General features: G+C 52.6%; 1 protein-coding gene across 5 annotated transcripts in view; it reads left to right on the top strand.

Moving 5' to 3' along the window:
- Window positions 1-21,129, top strand: part of ZNF423 (zinc finger protein 423) — a 334,130-nt gene that overhangs the window by 34,976 nt on the left and 278,025 nt on the right. Inside the window, exon 1 of one of the 5 annotated variants that reach the window (XM_055332690.1) lies at window positions 4,536-4,597. The exons of the other annotated variants lie outside the window; for them this stretch is intronic. The gene's annotated coding sequence lies outside the window, so the exon portion shown is untranslated. Of the gene's footprint in view, window positions 1-4,535; window positions 4,598-21,129 lie in introns of those variants that run through there. 5 annotated transcript variants of the gene reach the window in all.

Below are 21,129 nucleotides of genomic sequence, written 5' to 3'. Positions count from 1 at the left end.
TTATCATCTCCCCCAGAAGAAGGGGTATGAAGGGTGGGGCCAGGGGAAGCAGGGAGATGGAAGTTGCTAGAAGAGCAATACAAGTCTCATCCCTTCTGACCCTCCTGGGCGCCTTGCAGTGGGACATGCATTTATTTGCAGGAGGGAGGATGAGGGAGCAGTGTTCTGGCCAAACAGACCTGTCTTTAGAAACTCTTGCAGGGGAGACTTAGGCAAATAGGTGACCTTTCAGCCGAAACTCACCCACAGTTTTGTGTCTTGGGTGCTGTCCCCCACATGCCAGGTTTTCTGCCCACGCTCTTGTTGTAACTGATGTATCAGTGAGCCGGCCAGGGGACTGCTGGAGGGCTCTTTCAGCTTTCCAGCTCCCACCCACTGTAGGACAGGCTATGTGGTTTCCTTTAGGAACCATCTCTGGGGGAGATGGAAAACCACAGAGGGCATTTGGTGCATCCTCCAGAGCCAGAGCCCTTTTGTGGGTGTCACAGCAGACTCTCTCGGTGGCCAGTCTTTGAGCATAGCTTCGAGGCTGCAGAGGGCCCAGGGCAGTGGGGGGTTGTAATACCCAGAGGCCTGTGGAGCCCAGAAAGGGAGTGGAGTGACAGCCAGCCTAGGCCTTCACACACCGGGTGCCAGGGAGAGGGAGGGAGGGGGGAAAGAGAGAGAGCACGCGCGCGAGAGCCTGTGAGCACGGCAGGGGCAAAGGGGGCTGCCAGCCAGGGACAAAGACAGAGACAGAGAGAAACAAAGGAAGAGAAAATCTCCTCCTGGTACAACCTGTGGTTTAAAGAAAAATGTGGCTTGCCACCCCACAATGCTTTAGAGCAAAACTCTCAGTTCATCCAATAAAACAACAACAACAACAACAACAAACGCAGGACCTTTCAACTTGCAAGGCCAGGTGTGACAACACCCTTATCTGATCCAGCTCTGCTGGGCTGGAAGCTTTCCCCACCCATGCATGGAATGAGTTTAAGAAGAATCGGAGGCAATCAGCTGCTGCCAAATTTTGGAGCAAACATTTTTCTTTCTGGATTTAAATAATTGCATTGCATCCCCGGCTCTGGTTCTCCTCTAAAACCAGCCCCAAATGACATTTGGCAGGCTAACGATGGTCTGGTTTTTTCCCCCTCCTCCCTCTGGGGCTTTCTCAGAATATTTTCCTCAACGTCTGGGTAGCTGGCTTTTAAACCAGTTCATTTTTTTTTTTTTTGGTTCAGGTCTCAAATTTTATTAAATTTAAATTTTATTCCATTTCAGGCTATAAAATCTCCAAAAGTGGCTTTGAAAGTGAACAGGTTTTGGCATGCTGGAAATAGGTTACCTCCAATGCAAATAAAACAGTCTAGCTTCCGAGGAGAACAAGCCTCCAAGGCTTGGGAAAATGCATGGGGCGGTTAGAGACCGTGGCACAGAAATGGTCAGAGACCAATTTAAAAGCACATATATTTTAAATGAAACATTCTGTGGACATATGGAACCAATAGCTCTGCCAAAAGCTCAATTCTGGGATCAAGTCTTCAGCGCTCAACTTTAATCTGACTACCCAAGGTGATTTTTTTAGCAAATGAAAGCTCCTTTTTGCTTTTTAGTCTAAAGGGAATCTTAATACATTTTTAAATTATTTGGCATTTTGAATTAATTTTCTTAGAATGAAACGAGATTCTTAAATTGGGATCTTGTAGGGAAAAGACAGCCAGGTAATTAGTGAGCCGATCTCCTTTTCTGACACACGGATGGGGTGGGGGGGAATTGAACTCCAACCAAGGTGCACACAAAATCTATTTTAGAGCAAAAATTTCAAAGTAAGCAACACCATCTGTTCTTTAATTATTTCTCCTTATAAAAAAAAAGTCGCTAAATTTATTTGGGTTACTTAGTTGGAAAGAAATGTCTTTAAGACACTCAGAACTGGTGCTATTAAGGCAGATTGTCAGCTCTGATTTGCCAGGTATCCAAGAACTCAAAATAGTAAAGGCATTTGAGAATTGACTTTCTTTTCCAATGCAACTTGCTCTCAGGCAGGGCATGGTTACCGGACATTTGGGGGACTTTCTTCAACTGCTCCTATTTGGGGACAGGCGCTATGGGAGCCAGTGGAGGGCTCATGCTCTGGCAGGACAGTGTGTAGGGGGTGTGAAGTGTAAAGCTTTGTCTTTTCATCAGTTGATGGGGGTGTGGTCCCCCAGAGTGAGGTTAGGCCGCCGGGATCCCTGTCCCTTCCAGAGTCCTCAAAATCTATCCATCCATCCATCCATCCATCCATCCATCCATCCAACCTTCCATGATCCATCTGACAAATATTTATTTAGGGCTTACCATGAGATGGGCATGATAGTAGGCCCAGTCCCCATGGAGTGGATAGTCTTGTGGAAGAGATGGTAGTCATCAACTACTCACACTGATGAGCCTGTGAATACCTCTTTGGAGTCTAGACCAGCACCGTCCAACAGACCTTTTGTTGATAAAGGGAATGTTCTGTATCTGTGCTGTCCAGTGTAGTAGGAGCCACATGTGGCTGTTGTGCCCTTGAAATGTGGTAGTGTGGGGCACCTGGGTGGCTCAGCAGTTGAGCAGCTTCCTTTGGCTCAGGGAGTGATCCCGGGGTCCTGGGATCGAGTCCCACATCGGACGTGTGTCTCTGTCTCTCTGTCTCTCTCTCTCTGTGTCTCTCATGAATTTAAAAAATTTTTTTTTTTAAAGAAATGTGGTAGTGGGACTGAGGAGCCCCTATTTTAAATTTCATTTAATTTTAACTAAAATAGCCACGGGAAGCCTACAGCTATCATATTGGACACACCGGATCGGGATCATCACCAAGGAACTGGTTTGAAATGCAGATTCCCAGGCATCACCCCAGATTTGATGCCTCAAATCTCTGTGAGTGGAGCTCAGGAATCTTGAATTTTTACAATGCCTCCCGGTAATTCACCGCAGAGGGAAGGTAGGCTTGGCTGGATGCTCAACTGCCATTCAGTTGGAGGGTGGATATGGTAAGGAGCAGGGGAATTGGATTTCAAGTGAATAGAAAGCTTCCTGGAAAAAGGGATGATAGAACTGAGACTGAACCATGAGAAATTTGGGGAAGAGTGTGGGCCTGGCACGGGGGAGGGGGCCCATGGTGCTGATAAAAGTGCCCAGCGCCACCCCCCAGCCCCCAGAAGGCTTGGCAGGCTGGATGAACTTGGGAGAGGCCAATGTGTTAAGCACAGAGAAGTGGATTTGTGAACTGAGCTTACAGACGTTGGAAGACCTGTTATTCCAGCTGTGTGATCGTGGACTAGTGTCTTAACCTCTCTGGGCCTTGATAAAATGGAGATAGCCATACTTTTCTCCTCACTTATCTAAAGGGTTCCAAAGGACAGAAGGAGTAAAAGTGCATGTACTGAGCACAAATGTGCTGAAAACAACCATGGGACTGGAGGGTGGTTTTGAATTTATTTTCTTGTGTTCTTTACCCTTTCCCCAGTTCTCCTACCTCTAGGGCTCTAGCTCAGCCTGTGAATTCCTCCCTGAGCGTGGCTCTACCCAGGTCTTGTTTAGACTAAGGCATGTGGCGGTACCTGTGGCTCTGGGACCTAGACTCTGGATTGGGGTCAGGGACCCATGTTCCAGTTCCTGCTCTGCCTCCTGGGAAATCCTCCCCAGCCCTGCATGTCTCTTTACTGAGTCTGTAATCTTGCAGGCCTCTTCCAGAGCCCTCATCCAGAGCTCCCCGATGGGCCAAGAGGGTGACCACTTCTGCAAGTGCCTTTTAAAATCAGATGTAACCAATGGCCTTTTGGGGAAAGACTTCATAGTAATTTTAGCTGTGTCTTTTCTATTGTCTAGACCTAAGATCAGCATTTTAGGGAAAAGTGTCGAGATAACTCTCCCCTGCCTACCTTCTGCCCTCCCCTCCCCATTGCCAGGACTCTGTGCACCCCCCTGACCCCAGAACGTCAGGTGGCCAGAGCTTCAGCCGAGCCCCAGCTATTTGGCAACTGAAAGTTTTGTCCCTGGAAGACGCCAGACTTATTTTGAGATCGCAAATGTGGTGGATGCTTCTCTGCTGGAAAGACACCAAGTGTCTGGTCTCATGTGGGGGGATGGTATTTTGAGGGGGGGGTATTAGCAGCTTCTTCTCTAAAATAGACATGTGCTTCTCTTCCTTCTCCGAAACTTTTGCAGTCCGCGCTGTCCCCCCGGTACTTGGGAGAGCGCCTTAAGCGTCGTCATTGCTCAGTATAGCTTAGTTATTGCTATTGTGGTTATTTTTTTTAATTACTTATTTATTTGATAGAGGAACAGAGAGAGAGCACAAGCAGAGAGAGCAGTAAGGGCAGAGGGAGAGGAAGAAGTAGGCTCCCTGCTAAGCAGAGAGCGAGACATGGGGCATGATCCCAGGACCCTAAGCTACCCAGGCACCCCTAATGTGGCTATTTTTATTGTTATTATTAATTTCTGTTTTTCCAGGACTGAAACAGTGCCCAAGTGTGTCCTCTAGACAAAGACACTTACAATGATCTTTGGAATCTTCTTTTTAAAAGAACATCCGAGGAGAGCACTGTTTGACTCAAAGGAATGAATAGCTAACAGTAGAATTTTAGCCACCCAGGTAAGACAGTGACTTGCAGGGAAAGAGACCTTCCCAGCGTCTCTCATGTCATTTTGACTCAATGCCAAAGAACATACTCAGGGTCTCCACTGAAACACTGGAACAGAGGTTGCAAACTGGTTATCTAAGGACCCACCTCCAGGGCCAGAATATTTTGTTTTGCTGACCGCTCGGGATTAAAATTTGTTTGGAATCAGAACATTGCACATAAAATTCAGAAAAGTTTGCACACACAAAAAATCCAAATTTGTAGCTTCTTTTCAAAGTAATCGGAAGATCTGACTGGCCTGGCACTACTGCATAAGCAGAGATCGGCTGGGGCTGCCCATGGCCACGAGGGCGTGCGTGCTGTCGAATGCCACAGTTCCACTCGTCCCTGCTGTATTATGGCGAGCCTCGCTCCCCACTTTGTGTTAGCTGGCTGGCACCAGAGCTCTCAAGCACTGCCAGTACTCGAGGGTTATGTGAGCTGTGGCAGTGACAGCTCCCACTCCAGCCCTGCTTCCTGCTTGCTGTGTGACTTTGCCCCAGTCTCACCGCCACTCTGTGCCTCAGTTTCCTCGTCTGTCCAGTGGGACTTTGGACCGGATCAGCGGTTCCTCACAGTGCTAAGATGAACCTGCCAGGAGAGGCTGAGAGGTGAGGTGCTGGGCCCCCATGTCTTCTTGCCTTTATAAATGAAGGTTCTACATTAGACTTCTCTGGCAAGGTCAGGGAAGTGCTTAACAAAGGCTGTGAGGCTGCGAGATCACTTCCTGTTCTGACCTCGTGTCAAGATCTGTCCATCCTGGGATGTCTGGGTGGCTCAGTGGTTGAGCATCTGCCTTTGGCTCAGGTCATGATCCCGGGGTCCTGGGATCGAGTCCCACACTGCACTCTCCTCAGGGAGCCTGCTTCTCCCTCTGCTTATGTCTCTGCTTTTCTCTGTATATCTTTCATGAATAAATAAATAAAATCTTAAAAAAAAAATCTGTCCTGCTGTTGCCCCAAGGGGAGTGACTGAGGGTGTCAGGACAGGGAAGGGATCATAATACTTTTATTATTGATAATTAATAATACTAATGATGGCTGCATTTACTGACCAGCATTGTTCTCTCATGAACATGATGCTCTCCTCATTTTGTAGTTGGTGAAGCTGAGGTTCAGAGAGGTTGAATGACTTGCCAAAGGTCACACAGTGGATAAGTGCCAAGGGTCAGATAGCTACAGGCCTGGGTCTGTTTCGTTCCAGACCCTGAGACCCTGACAGCATGCTGTTCCACTGGGGTGGCTTGAGAGGAGGGCGTTCTCATGTACGTGTGTGGGGAGGAGAGCCTCAGGAGGGCTGCCTGGCTGCAGAAGGGAGGCCAGCGCTCTACGGCCTGCCAAGCTGTGAATTACTCATGTGTGTGCATGTGCATGCGTGTTTTCTTTTTTAAAAAATATTTAATTTATTTATTAGAGAGAGAGAGAAAGCACAAGCAGGAGGGAGGGTCCGAGGGGGAGAGAGAAGCAGGTTCCCGGCTGAGCAGGGAGCCTGATGCAAGACTCGATCCCAGGGCCCTGGGATCATGACCTGAATGGAAGGCAGATGTCCAACCAACTGAGCCATTCAGGTGCCCCATGAGTGTTTTCCAGTAAGCTCCACACCCAACATGGGGCTTGAACTCATGACCCTGAGATCAAGAGTCACGTACTCTGCTGACTGAGCCATCCAGGCTCCCCTTTGTGTTTTATAAAATCAATCTATCATCTGTCTATCATCTATCTATCTATCTATCATCATCATCTATCTCACCAATATTGGCTTATAAAACTTTCTGGATCAAATTGTATAGCCAACCCGGTGAATTTGGGGGAGGCACCCGGAGAGTTGGGAGTAATTTTGGTAGTTCATCACTGAGCATGCTTCCTGTCCGTGCCCGAGAGAGGGAATCCCACCCTGTCCTTGTCCGCCTCCAGAGCCCGCACCGTCATCGGCAAAGCTAGTATAACTCACCGAGGCTCACCACACTCAACCTGCTGGCTCTCCATTTACCAGGTGGGCAGCCCCGTGGGAAGTAGGTTAACCACGTCCATGTACAGATGGTGCTTGGAAAGGCGGGGTTACGGGCCTGGTCTGGGGTCCCCCGGCTGCTGAGGGCCAGGCTGTGACCGTGACTGGGGCCTTCTCCGAGCCAGTGCTCAGCCCCTGGGGGCACGGCCTCCTGCTTTCCCCTGCACTGTTGCTTCCTGAGCTGTCCGGGGTTTCCAGGAGGAAGAGGTGGGGGTTCAGCTAATCCTGCTAACATCCTTGAGCGATGAGGAGGTGTTTATTTTCTTCCTTCAGCTTCTTCTGGGGAAGGCCGAGTGAAGCCTCCTCCTGCCTTTTTCTGCCAGTAGGAGGGGTGCAGACCCTTGGCCCTTGCCTGGGGGAGCGCTTGGCCCTGCCTGGGTGGGTTTCTGGGTGGGGGATAATGGTGGGACCATCCGGGGGCTCAGCTACCGCACTGCTTCCCCCTACACGAGGGCTCAGTGGTGGCTCACGGCGGAAGTGAACTCTGGATGACTCAGGCCAAAGGGAATTTAGTGGGAGGTTAAGGGGGAGCTGATGGAAGACCCCTTCCTTCCATCCCCTGCCATGCTGTGCTCCAGGATCAGTGTCTGGGAAGGTTGTGAGCCTCTAGCCTGGTGGGGTCCTAGGGGAGGGGGAGGCATTTTTACATGACAGTCCACAGAGGTCCAAATGGGTGAGAAGTGGTTCCCTTGGGCACAGGCCGGGTGCTGATAGCAGAGGCTGGGGCACTGGGCACCCGGTGGATGACACACTTGCCTGTTACGATGCCTTGCTAGGTTGCCCGGCCATCTCGGAAGGCTCCAGCAGCCCCCAGGGGCAGGATGCAGGGTGGGCTTGGGGTGAAGGGGACCATTGCCTATTTGGCTGGCTTTGGGCCGTCGGCTGGGATTTACCAAGTCTCGACTTCTAGGGTGCCAGCATGGGCTGGGACCTTGGGGGGAACCCGGTGTAGTATCTTTTTCGTGCAGACAGGGACATGGGAGCCAGGAAGGACACAGTCCTGTAGCCTTAGCATGGCCAGAACACAGGAGGAGACCAACAAGGGACGGATGACACAGTGCTGCTCCCCAGAATGCAGTGCGGGTACCTCTGGTGGTGTGGCCAGGGATTTTAAGGACAACACATATAACCTTAAAATTAATTGCTAATGGATACACAAGGCACTAAAATCAAAACACCCCCAGCCACCCACTTCCTCTTCCTGGAGGCCACTGGTGTTACTGGTTTCTTGTCCCAGAAGGATTCGGTGTGTGCGCGCACACAGGAAAAACATACATTTCTCTCCCCCTCCCCATACAAATGGAAGTATGCCTGCAATCCCTCACATGTTCGTATTCTCCAACCTGTTAGATGTGATTCCAAACCAGCTAATTGAGCGCGCCGCTTCTGTGATTTGTGCATTAGCTTTATATTCCTGAGGTGTCACGTACCTGCCGTATGCGTTCAGCTTGATGAAGTTTCGTGAACTGAACACATCCGCAGAACCAGCATCAGGTCAGGAAACAGCCTGGCCAGCTTCCTGGAGCCTGCCCCCCAGCCTCGTGCCCCTGGCCAAGAGTAACGGCCACCCTTACAGGAACACTTGAGGTCTGAATATCTGCATATTTCTTTTGACGTGTGTACATTTTAAAAAATTCTATTTATTTACTTGACAGAGAGAGAGAGCGAAAGAGAGTGAGCCTGTGCACACAAGCAGGAGGAGTGGCAGGCAGAGGTGGAGGGAGAAGCAGACTCCCTGCTGAGCAAGGAGCCTGACGTGGGACTCGATCCCGGGACCCTGAGATCATGACCTGAGGTGAAGGCAGATGCCCAACTGACTGAGCCACCCGGGTGCTTCTGTTGCCATGTGTTTTTGAAAAAGTTATAGGCAGCTCATCCATTGAGATTTCCCAGGGATTATTGCTTCGGATGAAAAAGTCCTAGGTCCAAGGCTCTCCATCTGAGGAGACCTAAGAGTTGCCTTTTGTTTAATGACCATGGGACCAGCCTGAGGTTACTCCTGGGGCCACGGGGGCCTTGTCCCCTCCTGCTGTGGTCCTCAAGCCTAAGCTCCCCCATTTCTTACAAGACATGACTCATCTGGAGTGGACATCCCGAGGGGAACCCAAGGGAAATGCCTTGACATTTGCTGGCCTATGTGCCTCAGCCTATACCAGTAACATTGGCCCTGCCGCCTCTGTCTCTCCTCCGTAGTGAGGCACGAGGTACCTGGATTCCCTGGGACATAACCGGGTGGAGGGGGTACATGGGTGCCTGGCAGCTGGGACCCTCTGACCCAGTGGTTTGCTGTGTGTGGGGTTTAGAGCTGGACAGACCTGCCTTTGAATCCCAGCTCTGCCTCTTGTTGGTTGTGTGACCGTGGGTGAGTGTCTTAACCTTTCTGAGCATCGGTTTCCTCACTAGGGAAGCGAGAGGATGGTTAGAAACTGCCACACAGGGTCACTATGAGGATCACACGAGCCCACTGTGTGTTGAACACCCAGCCGGGTCCTTGGTGTAGGTGCTCAGGGAACAGTTGTACTTGTCATGGTTTCGACGGTCATGCTGCCGGAGGTCTTCTCCTTGTCCCAGGCCTGGAGCTGCAGGGGAAGTGGCGGACGAGAGCAGGGACAGCAGCCTGCTTCTCTGCCCCTGTGGCATCTGTCCCAAATGAGCAAATGGCTCTCAGCGGGGCATGGAGAACGGAATCTCTCCCTGGCTGGCTGTGGCCGGCCAGCCCCAGGGCAGCTGTCCTGTTCCCAGATCCAGGGTTCCAGGCTGGGTGGCTGAGGCGGGCAGGTTGGGCGGGGGCCTGGGCAGCTGACAGAGCCTCCCGGGGCCTAGGAGGCCAGCTGCAGCCTTGCAGCCTTGGAGTGGAGCAGAGAGCCAAATCATCACTTAACCCATTCTGTTCCTGCGGGAATGGCTGCTCTTCCAGGCCCTGAAGGGGCCCCCCTTGTTCTTTGGTTGCCTCACGGGCCCTGTGAGCTCCTTGTTCGACGGGGGGTCTCCAGCAGGCAGGGCGTGGACTATATCTGGCCTGAAATTTAAAAATTGTTTAAAAAAGTTTAAAAATTGCAGTGTTTCATATAAACATTCAGATCTCTGGCCTTCCGGGGAAATCTAGAAGATCTGACCCTGCTGAGCGTGCTCCCGGGCAGCAGCTCAGTTGAGCCCGGGGTGGAGACTGTCTCCCCCTCTTCCCCTCTTCATCTCTGGTGCCCCTGTGCGTGTTTGAGATCCTGGCCCAGAGGAGCCTGTCAAGGTCAACTCCAGCCTCCCCTCCTCGCTGAGCCTTGAATTTCCCCGAGGGTCTCTCTAGCTCTGCTTGACCCCCTCCCACGCCGGCAGCCTCACTACCTCCTGAGTGCACCTTCCCCCGTAGCCTCTGCTGTTAGAATCCTGTCTGTTCCTTCCTGCAGTCTCCCTGTAGGGACTTCCACGCGCTGGTCCCCGCTTGACCCCTCGGGGCCACAGAGCAAGCTCAGTCCCTCTTCCCCATGACAGCCCTTCAGATGCCTGAAGTCAGCCCTGCACCTGCCCCTCTGGGCTCAGCGGCGTCTGTTTCTTTGCTTTGCCTCCCAAGATGTGGTTTCAAGACCCCCCCCCCCCATTATCCTGGTGCACCTTCTTGGCCACCTCCCTGGTGGCTCTGAGCCTCTTGCAGCTGGACTTTCCAGCGCTGCCGTGCACACCTGGGGTTGGGGGCGGGGGGCGTGAGGACACGCGGGGGAGGCCCCCTGTTCTGTTACAAAAGAAAATGCATGGAAACTCTTCCTTAAGGCCAAACTCCTCAAAACACCTACAGTGTTTCCAAGTGGGGTGTGATGGGTCAGTTTGATTTTTCTCGGTGTGCCCGCCTGTATTTGAATTTTTTTCCCCTGGGGGATTAAAAAAAAAGTAAGAAAAGCAAAGGGCTGGGGATGAATTGGCTTTGACCAGCTGGCAGTGTTGCCTCCTGGGGCGAGGCCTTGGCTGGGAGGGAGGAGAGATGAGGTGGGGAGGGCAGGATGGGGCTCCCTGCCTGGGGGAGCCTTGGAGGCCCAGCCTCGCCTCACACTGAAAGAGGATTATGGGAACCAGAGGGGAGGGAGGGCTCTCTTTTCCCAGGGATGGGGCTTTTGGATGGCAGAGGTCAGGTGGGGCCTCTGATACGGAGCGGGGCATTTTAGGTGATGGGAGCACCTGTAGCAAATGCACTGAGACAGGAAAATGTTTGCCTGGGACGCAGGGGTTCAGGTGCCTGAGCTGGGGCGGGGTCCTTGGGGGTCCAGGGCCTGGACACGGAGACTCTGGAGGCTATTCTGAGGGTGACGAGCCCCGCAGCAAGAGCGCTGGTAATTGCAACGGCAGCGGTTGGCTATCTCTGGAGGCAGAGCCGCGTTACTCTGGCTTTCCCAAGCTAGGGCTGTGTCACCTTGGGTGAGTCATTTCCTGTTCTCCAGCCTTGGTTTCCTGGTGTCGGATGGTATACAGGTGCTGTGGGGATTAAAGTAGCTAATGCTCCCCAAATGCTCAGCCTGGTGCCTGGCACCTGAGGTCACCCTGATGATATGCTGCTATGTGTTGTGGCCTTTGTATGTGCTCGTGGGTGCTTTAAGCCCATACAGACCTTATCCAGTGGTTATAACTGCGTGATGTTGAGCACGCACCTCTCTTTCTCCCATTTTAGAGATGTGTCTGCTGAGCCAGACGTGCAGGATTCATATGTCTGGGCCTGCTGGGCTCTGTGCCTGGCCTCTTCCCACTACCCTGCCCACCTCTTAGGAGCTTGGGGGGTGGCATGCCTGCCCTGGGGGTTGTGCCTGGTGCAGATGTCTCTCAAGGGCATCTGGTTTCCAGAGAATATTTGTTAATGAGGAAGGCTGCAGGGCTGGGGGGCTCTGTTGGTGGGTGGCAGGCCCAGGTGGGGACTGGGCACCTCCTGTCAGGCACTCAAGCCTCCGGCTTGGGCAGGTGAGCTGGAGTCCTGTCCTCGGCCCCCTGTGGAGGACAACCTGGGCTGGAATGGATGGAAGAGGGGCTGCATGCTCCTCTGTTGACCTGACCCGTGGGTCTGGTTGGTGCCTAGCTGGCCAGGGTGAGTGGCTGTGGCATATCCCTCTCTTTAGCAGGGCCAAGCTATGAGCTAGAAGGATTTCCCTGGCTCAGTGGTACCCAGGGGCCTCTGGGTCCTCAGTCTGCAGAGGTGTCCGACTGTTGCAAAACTGTTCTAGTAAGGAAGTGCTGGCTGCACAGGCTTCTAGGGGCCCTGCTTGTGCCCTGCTCACCCCCAGGCCAGGGTGTGTGATCGGCAGTGATCAGTAACAATGAGGTAGGATCTGATGGGACTGGAGTCTGGGATGGGCTGGCTTCCCATGCAGGATGCAGTAGACACCTCAATCCTTGGACCTCAGCCCTCTCTGTGACACAGGACGCGCGTGTTGCCCATCCTGACCCAGCACCCTGACCTGGTTGGCAAATGTGACTCCTTCAGGGTGCGAGAGCGTGCTGAATGCGGTATGAGGAAATTGAGGCACAGAGACACCGCATGCCTGGTGTAACACAGCTGGTTAACGTCGGAGCCAGGCCTCGAGCCCAGGTCTGTCTGATGACAAACTTTATGCTCTTAGCTGTTGGAGTCTCCTGCCTGGGAGGTCTTACAGACCAAATGCACTGATGAGCATCCGTGCGGAAGCATGAAGAAGCGTGCATCGGCGGCATGCCAGGCAGAGAGCTGGACGTGGCGGGGCAGGACCTCTAGGCAACCCCTCTGTGGCTGGCTGCGTGGGGTGAGGAGCCTCTGAGCAAGGGGATGGGATATGCCTCTGCTTCTGGATTAGTCTCCCAGTTCCCTGGATCCCTCTGCCCTCCCAACCACCCTGGGCATCTGTGGGTCTCTTCCAATGTTTCGAAAGGGTGGATGGAGCTTCTGTGTGCATCTCCCAGGGGTCAAAGAAGGGCAAGGAGGACTGTTTGCAGGGAGCAGGGTCTGGGCGGGGCTTGGGCATGTGGGTGTCCTCTCCTGAGGGAAGGGGGTGAGGGTGGGAAGGGGGTGGCCTGTGGGCTGGCCCCAGAGCCCCGGTGTCCTTGTCGCCAGCCATAGAAGCATGCATCAGGTACCATGGCGCTAAACAGGGGCACTACAAATCAGAACAGAAGAACAGGGAGCGTGTGGGGTGTTTCCTGGCTTTGTAAACCCACCTTCTCCCCTGGGAGCTAGAGTGTGGGCCTTGCAGGAAGAAGGCAGCACGTCTGCTTTTGCAGGTGCCGGACGGAACTCCTGGGCCTCGGAGCCCAGGACTCAGAGTTGGAGTCCACAGACCCTTTCCGTGGACTGTCCCTTCTGTCCTTTCATCCTTCTCTCACCTTCCTCAAGTGAACTTTGGTTCCTAGACCCCTGAGCTGCATCTGTGCCACCTGCACCCTCCCAGAGGTCCTGGGCCTGGTGAGGGACTGAGATGCCACCCTGGGGTGTTGGGGAGCCTGGGTGGGAGTCCTGGCCTACCCCCGACTGCACCGAGCAGTCTCCCCTGGGCCCCGAGGCCGGCCCCTGCCAGCAGTGGGCCAGATGTGTTTTTTCGGATGGTGTAGGGGGAGCGTCTTCTGTGTGGGTGTCCTTGCATGATGTGTGGGCTGCTCTGTTTTGATCGAAGGGAGCCAAACTGATTTTCCTGGCCCATCCAAAGCAGAAAGTTAAATAAACACAGCCAAGTATTATCACAGGACTCGAGGAAAAATGAACTCTGTCCCCACGGGCGGCCCACATCTGGCAAGCACTGGGCCTCTTAGGGCTGAGGGGTGAGACAGATGTGATTGATGGTAAGAAGAGCTGGGTGTACCCCCACCCAGGGCCATGCCTCCTCCTTCCAGGGCTGTGTGCTATTCTTGGGGCCTGGGGGGCTGCAGGTGGCCTGTCTTGGGTTGCATCCCTTGCCATCCACCAGGCCCCTCTGGGGCTTTGGCTTCAGTAGGGCTCCCCTTAGGTTTTCTGAAGCTGCTTTGCCTGGGCCCGTCCTGGTGCTCTCCATGGAAGTGCAGCCTGTGAAGTGGGCCCACACCGCTGAGGCCCGGGAGCCTGGCCCTGGTGTGGGAAGATGACCTGCGTACTCCCCAGAATTTTCCATTCCCCCGCTCGAGGCCTTGGTGGGCTGATGAGCCACACGTCGGGGGAGAGTCTGTAGTTGGCATGTCCCCTGCCAACCTCTGCCCAGTGCTACCCTTGTCACCTGACGTTCAGCCCTCACTGAACTGAAGTGGGCTGGACTGCTTCCCGGAGTTCCATATAGGACGCTGGATCGGAACTTTGCGCCGGGCGGAAGTGAGGAGGGGGTGCGGTCGCTGGCTCCCCATTGCCTTAGTTATCAGGGTGTGCCTGCATTCCCCCAAGTGTGACATTCCACATTCCCAGATCCTGCCATGGTTCAGATGGCCCATAGGCAAACGAGAGTCCCCTCCCCCATACTTACAGGTTTATTCTACTGTCTATTAGGCAAATGTTACTTGCCATGCTTCTTCTAATATCTGTTAGGAAAATTGTGAGTAGCACACTAGGTGTGTGATTTCACATGGAGTGTCCTTCGGAGGCGAGACGCGAAGGCATGTAAGCCAAGGAGGTAGGAGGGGAGCTGAGGTAAAGAAAAGCATTCTTGGGACGCCTGGGTGGCTCAGTGGTTGAGCCTTCGACTCAGGGCGTGATCCTGGGTCCTGGGATCGAGTCCCGCATCGGGCTCCCTGCAGGGAGCCTGCTTCTCCCTCTGCCTGTGTCTCAGCTTATCTCCCTGTGTGTATCTCATTTAAAAAAAAAAAAAGAAAAAAATAAAAAAAAAAGAAAGAAAGAGAAGCATTCTGTAACTTAAGTTACAGATATGTGTGCTCCTGGACAAACTCCTGGGAGGACCGGAGGGAGGGGGTGGGGTGAGCCCTGCCAGCCCTGGGGCCTGGACTGTTCAGGGCGCATGGCCAGGAAGACTCCCACCACACCCGTCTTGTTGGGCATCGTCTCAGGAACGTCAGGTGGGGCAGGTGGTGTCAGTCCTGCCCTGGTGGGGTCAGCTGCCGGGGGAGACACAAGGCCCCTTGAAGGCCCCCAGGTGCATTCTCACCACCATGGGTGGGCGATGGGACCGAGCTGGGGGACACGTGGTGCCAATGAAATGTCCCCCTCCCAAATCAGACCTATGAAAAGTGTTGACTCCTGAGACTGTAAAGTAGTTATTATGATTGCCCCTACCCCTGGGACATCTATGTGGAATTACCAAATGTTTGGAAATGGCCATTACAGTTCATTCCTGTGGAAGGCTTGGGGCTTTTGATATGAAGAAGCAGACGGAGAGCTGGTCTGCATGTCCCAAACCAGATGAAAACACTTACACACACACACATGCACACGTACGTGCACATCCGTTTCTAATAAGAGACTCAGTTTCCTCTTTGCTTGTGTTTAAGATAAACCACATGTATAACAAAGTAGTGACATTTATTTACAGTATGTTAGCACAGAGGATAAGTTGTTAAGGGGTTGTAAAAAATAATAGTTTCTACTCTACGGTGCTTTTCTTCCAACAAAATTGGAAAAAAGGCAAGAGAGTGGGATTCTGGTCTCATCCGCTCCTTCCTTTGCATCTTGAACAGTGGACAGGTCTGGGTGGGTGCTGTCCCTTTCCCTCCTGAGCGAGGGGCCAGGACCCCGGGCTGTGTTCCCTGACCCCCTGGTTCCAGCTCCCACCTTCAGGTTCCTCGCACACAGTGGGCCGCTTCCGTCCACCCGTTGGCATGGGACGTGATTACAGCCCCTCCGTGCACAGCAGTGTGTGTTCTTGGCTTCGTCACCTTCCATCAGGGTTGGACAGCTAGTGGCTGAGGACCCAGCGTTGCCACCGAACCAGGAAGTGGGAGCCAGGCCCTGTTGTAAATCCACATTTATATGCTGCATGTTGCTGGTTAACGAGATCGTGCAGGGGTGACTGTATGAAATGAAATATATATATGAACGAGGAGATTAACCCCAGGGAGAGGGGATTAAACAGGAGGACAGCCTGGGAGGCCTGAGGCCCTCCAAGTGTTAAGGCCCAGGCAGGCAGTTGCACCGAAAGGGAATTTGCAGGAAACCCCCCAAACCCTGAACAGATTTATTGGGAGTGCAGACACAATAATCCTATTTAGTGTTGCTTACTGTGTGCCAGGCACTGGGCTAAGCTCTTTTTTTTTTTTTCCTTAAGATTTTATTTATTTGACAGAGAGATAGAGAGAGCCAGAGAAAACAAGTGGGGGGAGTGGCAGAGGGAGGAGGAGAAACAGGCTTCCCGCTGAGCAGGGAGCTCAAAGCAGGGCTCTATCCTAGGACCCCGGGATCATGACCTGAGCTGAAGGCAGATGCTCCACCGACTGAGCTACCCAGGTGCTCTGGGCTAAGCTCTTTATGTATGTTACTGCACTTTGCCTTCAAAACAAATGGGGACTTTATTATTTTTGTTTTATTTATTATTTTTATTTTTTATTTTTATTTTATTTAATTTATTTTTTAAAGATTTTATTTATTTATTCATTAGAAACAGAGAGGCAGAGACACAGGCAGGGAGAGAAGCAGGCTCCTTGCAGGGAGCCCGATGCGGGACTTGATCCCGGGACCCAGGGATCACCTCCGAGCCAAAGGCAGACGCTCAACCTCTTGAGCCACCCAGGAGTCCCTATTTATTATTTTTAGACCCATTGTGGGACTTGAACTTACAACCCTGAGGTCAAGAGTCATGTATTCTTCAGCCTGAGCCAAACAAGTGTCCCTACTCCTGCTTTATAGACGAAGGATTGAGACTGGGTAGTGTCCCAGGGTGAGGGAGAGTTTGTGATCTACCCAGACTGGCACATCCAACACTGACCACACAGACCCAGCTCTGGAGGCTTCCAAAAAGAGGAGTCATTTACCCCCAAGTGTCCCCCTCAGCTGAGGTCTTCCCGAGTCAGTTCAGAAGCTGGGAAGCTCAGTCTATCAAGTGCTGTTTGTTTAGCACAGGCTGAGAGGGGCAGGTGGGGCTGGTGGTAGGTGCGTGGGCTCTGAGAGCCATGTAGACCTGGCTTCAAATCTGAGCCTGACCTCCCATCGCTTATATAATTTAGCTCACTCAAAAAAATTCATTTAGGCCTTGGTTTCCCCAACTGTAAAATGGGTGCCATCATCCAGCCCCTTCACAGAGCCATTGGGAGGATTACATGTTTCATGAAGAGTGGGAGTGCTGTCTCTGGTGTCACTGTGTGTCATCTTATGTCAAGTGGAGGGCGGGGGAGAGGAGATGTTGAGGGTCTCCCTAAAGGGTTGGTTGAGAGTACAAGTGAGGGCAACATGTCTTGGTTTCCCTTTGCCTGGCTCCGGAGTTTGGGGCTCTGGAGCAGATACATTGTGATAGCTTCTCATTTATTACCAGAGCTGCCTTGCAGGATGGTGATGTGCAGACGGGTTCCCTAGCTCATCCCCCTAACTCATCCAGGCCACAGCACATCACGGCGGACAGGAGTTGATCGTAGGGCATTTGCTTTGCTTGCACCAGACGGGGGCTAATCTAAGTGCAGGGCCAGGCTGGTCAGGGAGAGATTTCCGGAGGAGGGGAGCCTGAGCTCTGGGTGGTGTTCCTGACCAGGGGAGAAGGGTGGCTCTGCCGCCGGTGGTCAGGCTGACCTGAGGGTTTGGGCAAGAAGCCTGGAGCCCTGGGCCCGTGTCCAGGTTGTCCCCATAGTCAGAACCCAGAGGAGGGCCGGGCTGGGCCGGGTGGGGCAGCCTCAGATCCCCTACCCCCTCCTCATTTCTATTTCCTTGCTCAGGCAAATGCAATTTGATTGGATTTTCCTGAACTTCATCTAGGAGCAGGAAACGTTTTATTTACGTTAAAAAAGGGACCCAAAGACTTCTAAGATTTTTTGTTTATGATTTTAATCCTTCTTCCTGAAATGGGATTTGCGTGTTCGTGTAAAAGGAAGTCAGGATGTTATCCCCCATTTAAAGTGGCCGCTTACCCTGGCTCTTGGCTGGTCCCCCAGCCCTGAACCTTCTCTAGGGCCCTGACTGTGGGCCTCTGAGCTCCAGGCTGGGGCCTGCCGCTCACCTTCCCCAGCTCCCACCCCTCCTTTACATGTCCTACCTGTTTCTGCCTCACTCTGAGATTGGGATTCATTCCCCATCCTCCATCATACCCTAACTTAGTTGTTCAGCTTGTAGGGACCGGCCGCCCAAGGGGTCCTGCCTCGGCTACACATCACCAGAGAGTCCACAGTCTGTGGGTCGAAGGTCAAAGTCAAAGTCCCTTTCTCCTCTTTCTCCCAGTACCTGGCTCAGAGTCCTAGGTCACTTGAGGTGCTCATCCCTTCGTAAAGGAGGAAAAAGACCAAATATGCATCGGATGTGTGTCTTAAAAATCCGCAAAGTCGTCGTCCCAACAATCCTGCTTCAGGGAACTCATTCTGAGAGAAATCACTGACCCGGCTCGTGGCCCTGGGTGCAGGGTGTGGAGGTGCTCTGCAACACGGCTTCTCTTACAGTGGACAACAGCTGGGAGGAGCCTGGGTGCCCAGCGCCCGGGCCCCGGGTCGCCTCGCCCCGGAGCCTCCTAGGACGGGGCTGCCGGCAGTGCTGACAGGGGCTGTGCCCCTTTTCTATGTGAAAAGCTGTTGATCGTGGTAACTGGCTGAGTTAGAAAAGCGGTTCCAGAACCTTGTGTGGTGTTCAGTGATAACATGTTGTTACAGCTTTCTGGAAGGCTATAACAATGTATTTAATACCCAGAAAGCTGTACTTTTCCTTTCTCAATTTTAACTCACATGTATTTGCTAGTTTTCTGCGTTGCACATGGATTGCTTATGTCAGAGACTTTTATAAAAAGAAAAAGATGCTTGGGGATCCCTGGGTGGCGCAGCGGTTTAGCGCCTGCCTTTGGCCCAGGGCGTGATCCTGGAGACCCGGGATCGAGTCCCACATCGGGCTCCCGGTGCATGGAGCCTGCTTCTCCCTCTGCCTGTGTCTCTGCCTCTCTCTCTCTCTGTGTCTCTTGTGAATAAATAAATAAAAAAAAATCTTAAAAAAAAAAAGAATAAGATACTTAATCTAGGAAGCAGTAAGAAAAAGGCAACTCAGTGAGTTCTGGATCTCTGACATGCATGGTTCCCTAAGAGGCAGAGCCCGGGCAGGGTGAAGGCGGTGGGGTGAGCCGGGGAGGAGCAGTGGCATGAGCCGTGGGCTCCCGTGGCTTCCGGGGCTGGCTCCATCCCCCGGCCACTGCCCTTCCTTCCCTACCCCTCCTGCGCCTCCCATGGTGGGTCCCTTGATCCATGTGCTATGCTAACCGAGCATGTCTTTTCCCAAATCCATGTTCAGCAGTGCCCTGTTCAGGACCTTGAGGTTGGCCCATTGGTGGGAGTATTTACACTACAGAAATACTACAGACCAGTGTCCATTCTCCCCGAACCACCTGTTAAACATTGGCCAATACACCACTGTCCCACATGGTGTCCCCTTGACGCCCCAAGGACTCTGTGTGCATCGGGCGAGCCCAAAGTCTGAATTCTTTTCCTAGATTCCCCTGGTGCTGGCACAGGAAGGAACGTAAGGAATCTTCCATAAATTTGAATTACTGCAGAGAGGATCAGAGTCTTCCTTTTGTTGGTTGACCCCACTCAGTCTGGAGCTAGAGCTTCTGGTTGTTGAAGTGATACAAAGGGGCTAAGAATCTCAGTCAGCTTCATGCTGGCCCAGCTCTGCGACCGTGGGCAAGTTGCTTGGTCTTAGTTTTCTCATCTGTAAAATGGGGTTCACAAAAGTACTCGCAGGATTGTATGGTTCTCAAGCTCTAGCATGCATGAGAATCAGCTGCTGACCACCCCACCCCTGCCCTGAGATTCTGCTTTTAAGAGCCTGCATTTCGGGATCCCTGGGTGGCGCAGCGGTTTGGCGCCTGCCTTTGGCCCAGGGCGCGATCCTGGAGACCCGGGATCGAATCCCACATCAGGCTCCCGGTGCATGGAGCCTGCTTCTCCCTCTGCCTGTGTCTCTGCCTCTCTCTCTCTCTGTATGACTATCGTAAATAAATAAAAAAAAAAAATTAAGAGCCTGCATTTCTTTTTTTTTTTTGAAAGTTTATCTATTTATCTATTTATTTATTTATTTATTTATTTATTGAGAGAGAGAGAGAGAGAGAGGGGGTATTGGGAGCTCAAGAGGAGAGAAGCTCAATCAGACTCTGTGCTGAGTGTGGAGCCTAATCTCATGACCGTGAGATCGCGACCTGAATTGAAACCAGGAGTCAGAAGCTCAACCGACTGAACCACCCAGGTGTCACGGGAGTCTGCATTTCTAACAAGCTGCTAGGTGACATGGCCATTGGTGGTCTGGAGTCTACAGTCAGAGAAGCTACAGAACTTGGCACCTGGTGAAAGCCCTGGGGCACCTCACATGGGGAGCTTTGTATATGTGGACTCGAGGGCCTGGAAGCTAGGGTGCCTGGCTGAGTTGGGCAGACACCCTAGCTTTTGTCATCTCCACTGCCCATTAGATGAGCTATTTCTTTTCTTTGGGACTTTATTTCTGCTTCTGTGAAGTGGGTAAGTAAAGGCTTAACTTTGAGGGAGCAGCTGAGGGAGCATCCGTAAAAGCCCTCTGGTGCACCCACTCGGGACAGGCACAGAAGGGCAGGCTGTGGCCCCTCACCAGTCCCCGGGGGCTGCTGACTCCCTGGGCCCTGCTCCCCCTCCGACAGAGCTTCAAGTTACTCCTTCAGTAGAATAAGAAAAAAGCTGTTTTAATTCACTTGGATGCCTGGCCTTTGTGATACTGTCTTTGCTCCTCCATTCCTGATTCCATTATCCATGAAAGTGGACACGTTGGGTGTCTCCGGGATATTCGATTTCCTCTTCTTTTCCTGCCCCGTGGCTGGGATGGAGCAGGCAGGGTGAGGGGTAGGAAGCTGGATGTTCACGGCTCTGAGCTAAAGCCACACTTGGAAACGTCCCCACTGGCCTTGTGAGTCCATGGGCTGGCTTCTGGACAGATGCTCTAGCTCCTCAGGGCCCCATTGCCTCATCAAAAAAGTGGGGATTTTGAAGACTTTCTCAGAGGGAGGCTGGAGGATGAAGTGAGAACCAGAAGGTGGGATGTGTGGCATGGTGCCTGGTGTCACCCTGGCTCAGTGAGGGTTGGCTTTCTCCAGGGGAGGCCAGTCCTTGCTCTGACCCAGATCTGTTCTAGGTGGACACACACCCAAGGGTAGTGGAAGGTGTGTGTGCAAATGTGCTCAGTATGTGTGTGCCATGCATAGATCCTTGAGGAAGGGGAAGCTGTATGGACCAGGATGGAGAAGGCCAGTAGATTTTCATCCACTTCTTTGAGGATTTTGAAGTTGTATCCATGCCTGGTGAGGAAGAGAGCCCCGATCGATTAGCAATGTCTGCCATGGGTGTGGGATCAGGGAGCTGGGCCAGATTTGCCACATGTATTCCATCCCTGGTCTAGTGAGAAACCACTGCTCTCACACTTAACAGCACACTTGAAGTATGTCAC

Source organism: Nyctereutes procyonoides, unplaced genomic scaffold (assembly GCF_905146905.1).
Source record: "Nyctereutes procyonoides isolate TBG_1078 unplaced genomic scaffold, NYPRO_anot_genome, whole genome shotgun sequence".
NCBI lineage: Eukaryota > Metazoa > Chordata > Mammalia > Carnivora > Canidae > Nyctereutes > Nyctereutes procyonoides.
This window is presented reverse-complemented; position numbering and strand designations above follow the sequence as displayed.